Genomic DNA, 4,978 nt, shown 5'->3' on the forward strand with positions numbered 1-4,978 from the left:
ACAAAAACTCTCTCAATAATCTCTCCTCAAAGCCTGATCGGCGCCTTCTCTAGTACTGTTCTTCTAACTTCTAATCACCCCTTCATCCATAAATAACCCCAAACATTGCTCAGATTTTTTCCCTTTCCTTCTCTTCACGTTAGCTTCCTCTCAATCCTTTCTCTCCATGAAACATTGAAGCCCCATGTCATGTCTTGTGACTGCAACAACTCTCCTCCTCTCAATCCCCACCTCAATTTCTCTGTGTCTCCCTTACAATCAATCCCTGACAACAACCTTCTTCACCCCTTTCCTCTCTCATGACTTCTCCCCCCCTTCAAAATATCAATGGTTCTCTAGCTATCTTTACCATGCTGAAGGGGATAAACTAAAGAAAAAAGTTTATTGTGCCAAGGCAATGGGTTCCCTCCACGTCAAAGCAATTTTCCTTCTCCAGACAATAGCCATAACTCCCTCTACTGCCTAGACTATACGTATTGTCAATCAAGACAGTCTTGGGGCATGGAACAGAGATAGAAACCACACTATCTCTTCTCAGACCAATACCCAGAAAGAATGGGGCCTAAGTTGTTGAGTTTTTAATTCTATTAACATAAAGCTAAAAATTGAAAAAGTGTGGTAGAGCAGAAATGTGGCGATGGGATGAAAAGCTAAAGATTATCAACACGCACATTAAACAAGCAAGCAAGATCTCAGATCTTATACAAAACAGAGCATGAAATTGTTCTGATTTTTTCTCAAGAATTAACAAGCTCACAAGATTTATACCACAATCACAATAAAAATCCAAATAAAAAACAGGAAACAAAAAGACAGATAATATATAGAAATATTTGAGGAAAATAATTACCTGAAGAAATAAGCCCCGTTTGAGAAAGATGATTTTTTGTTCCTATAATGAGATATGAGAAAGGGAGATTTACAGCCACACAGTAATTTTTTGAAGAGATCAGTTGTAAAGCTTCGGAGAGATTTGTTTCATTCGTAAGTGAAAAAGGAAAGGAAAGTGTTTTCCAAGAATAAAAAGGGGAAAGCACTTTCCGGCTGTTAAAGTTAACATTTTCCGTTGACCAGAATTTACTTTCCTTTGACTCACTTTCCATGTAGTTGCCAAACATGGGAAAGTGAGGAAAATGGTTTCCAGGAAAGTGAATTCCTGGAAACAAACGAGGCCTAAATCTAAACCCAAAATCCCTAACTTTAAAACCCTAATTCTAAAACTCAAATTTTAAATTTTAAACACTAACCCTAAATATAAATCTCTATTCATAAACACTACTAACCCTAAATTCAAACCCCCAAAACACAAATAATTTAAAAAAACACAGAATAAAAATAAATGGGATATTATTAGGTTTAAAAAAGCACAAAAAATGATATCAAAATTTATTTACGTTGATATAATATTTTAATGTTGTTTTTATTTCTGTATTATAATGTTAACTAATCTTCATAATAACACAACATAATAATGTGTTGCATTCGTTCACTTATAAATGTTATCATATTTGTTAACATATAAATGATTGTTTTGCAACTATAAATAATATTTTGTTAATGATTGCATATTCACTTGTGAATTTATAATTTTAAATTCTACTTGTTTATCCAAAATAAATTTAAATATTTATAATATGAAATAAAATATTAAAATCTCAACTTGACATGTCCAAAATAATTATAAAAGTATAATAACTAAAAAAATAACACAACATAATTATATTATCTACATATATCCTAGTCTATCTACATTTATGATGATGAGTTGATGGGCTGACTTCATCAATATCATGACTTTCCAGTGTCTAAATCGTCTTATCTTTCAAAACAGTATCATCAAGACATGATGTCTCTCCAAGCATCTCAAGTGTAGTACGGCAAGTGTTGAACCAACAAGATGCATAATAATAAACAAGTCCATCATCTTTGAGCTTATAAATATCAGTAACGACTTCTCTATCATCACGCAACAAATTGCCAACTTAATAGTCGGTAAATATAGTTATTAATCCATAAATAAAACACATTAAACATCACATATTAATTGCAAAAAATATCAAACACTTACAGCATTTTGAATAACTTGTGCGTGTGGCTCATACTTCATGTTACGTGGAGGAACTTATGTTGGGTTTGGTGTGACGATATGACATGTTATACCCCAATACCACTCCATGTAATGATCTTACTTGTGCGTATGGCAATATATATATATATATATATATATGCTTGAAAGACATTCGAGAGTTTAAAAACATGATCACTTGTTCTGTATGGAGCTCTTCTAGGTTTGCCACCTTGATTTTGACATTTTAAGAAATGATTTCACCTCAATCTCAATTCTTTAAATTCTATATCAATCTTTGATGTTGATATTTTGTCTTCAATTGTGGACTTTGTGTCACATTAGGGACATTTAGTAAAGCTTTTTTTTTCTTCCAAACTCTCATTCATATCACTTTTTATCTTTTTTCTTTTCTTTTATTTAAAGAATTTTCAAAACTTGTACCTAATATGAGAAGTGATCCTAGTCTAGGTTATTATTCAAGAAACATTTTTCATGCTCAAATTTGGATTGTAAAAGATATAATCTTGTTTATGGAAGATAAATCAAAGGTGATCTTTCTTCATCTCAAATCTTAATATGCTCATGTTGATAAATATTAGCCTTATTCAAAATCATTATTGATCATAAAAACCATGAGATTGATCTTAGAAAAGAAGTGGTGGGATCATGACCTGAATGGATAATATTTATCATTATCTAAGTCATCAAATCATTTGATCTCATTTTGGGCATAGCTATATCATTCCATATGAGATTTTTTTTTTTGAAAGAAAGATTTTCCTTTTAGAGGTTTGTAAATAAATAAATAAATAAGGTAATATGGAGTTCAAAGTGTGAAGGTATGAAACAAGGTTGACACTTTTAAGGTTTATTGAGGGTGGAAAAAAAAAGTTTTAGGATTCTTAAAAATAAGGCTAATATCTACATAACATGTCTCAAAATCTGACCAATGACTTTGTTATTATATTTATGTCAAGTGTTACTCTCACATATACATCTCTTGATTTCATAAAAATAATAGACCATGAAAACAAAGGCATATTTTATTAAATGATGCAACATGATCTCAAAACACATGAAAAAAAATCTAAGAAAAATAAGGTTTAAATGATCTTATTAACAAAGTTTTGTAACAAAAATAAATTGACAATGTTATAATCATTAGCTTTTACTAGCCACATTATGTGCGTCTTATATCATCTTAGTTGTTTGCAGCTGAATTTGCCTATTCAAAGGATTCAAAAGTCATCATGTTGATTTCTTTATATTATATGCTCTATCCAATCCTTGAAGTGTTAAGAGTTAGTAAGCTCTCAACTTCATGGTGGAATTCATCGTAATTATCAAGCCCTTAGTCTTGATGAAACTCATAAAATTAGCCAGTGCATGATATGGGTTGTGCTCTGTTTGGGTTGCTAACATGTATTATAGCTTTTAACATGTCAAACAATTTAGCCATTAGTACTTTCAAAGATGACCTTTTCGTGTCACTCGTTACATCCTTTAAAGTTAATAATTTTTTCCTTCAACATTGGCGTTGGTATGGTTTGTAAAAGGGTTAATGTTTATATATGGAGTGTTTGTGTCTTTTTTTGAAGCATATCCAAACATTCTTAATTAACAAACCAACATGTCTCTTAAATGAAGTGAATGTTTCAATGTCATGACTTATCGCCTCCAAATGATAATCATATCTTTTATCATGTTTGTACTAATAAGGGTAAATTGGTTTATATTCATAAGGGATAAGAGTAATTTTTCATAGTTTAACTAGGTGCTAGTATAGTTCTTTCAAAGGGATTAAGATAAAATGATTTTTTTTTTTATCATGTCTTTTGGCATGTTGTTAGTTATGGTAAAAAAGTAGGGTGTTTTTATGGTATAACTAGAGGTTGGTATTAGGGATATTGTGGCACTTAATAAAACATGTCAACCATGGTTTTAGTTGAGCTATATGGTGTGGGTAGGCATGATAAATGGAAAATATGGTGGAGAAGAGGTATTGATAATGTCATCTTAAGTGAAATATGGGCGAAAAGGTATCTCATGATGGCTTCTATAGCCTTTCGGATGATAAGTCACTTGGTGCCCATCTGTCTCTTTTTTTTTATTAAGATTTCCTCTATTTCTTGAAATAGATTCAGTTGTTTCACCAACTCTACCAACTTTGATTACTTGTTCTATTCATTCAGCCACGAGCATAATCTCGATAAAACTAGTTGATTCATTCTCTAACAAATAATCATAGAATGAACTTTTAAAGGTATTGATAAAGAGGGAAACTATTTTTTTTAAAAGAGATGGTTGGATATGAGTCGAGACTGCTCTCTAATGTTAGGCACATTTCTTTACTAGCTTTTTGTTTTTCTCCATCACCTATAAGCTTGACCTGTTAGGAGCTACTTCCAAGCTAAATTTATATTGGCGCATAAATGCCTCAACAAGATCTTTACACTTTTTTATTTTACTTCCATCCAGGCTCATGTACCAAGTAAGGGCAACACCACTTAAACTTTCATGAAAGAAGTGGATGAGCATTGTTATCCTTGATCACTTTAATTATTTTACTATAGTAGATTTTACGATAAGATCTTTAGGCATTTAACTCTCATATACTTAGCAAACTTGAGCACCGTGAAATTTGGATGAATAACTATATTTGGCACCAAACTCATCTCTGATACCGTTACAGAACCATGCAAATCAATACACTCGATCGTTTTTAGGCATCCTTTTATCATAAAAAAAATTCTTAGCCTCTAACTCTTCTTTAGGCTTTTGATCACCAACCTCCTTTATAGTTGGCTCTAAAGTAGGGGTAGACCATGCTTTTAGAGACACTGAAAAAAGGATTAAGAGCTTTTAGAAATTCTTGGTTTATTGGTTCAACATGAAATGCAACTTTTTGGT

This window comes from Populus trichocarpa, chromosome 14, assembly GCF_000002775.5.
Source record: "Populus trichocarpa isolate Nisqually-1 chromosome 14, P.trichocarpa_v4.1, whole genome shotgun sequence".
Taxonomy (NCBI): Eukaryota; Viridiplantae; Streptophyta; class Magnoliopsida; order Malpighiales; family Salicaceae; genus Populus; species Populus trichocarpa.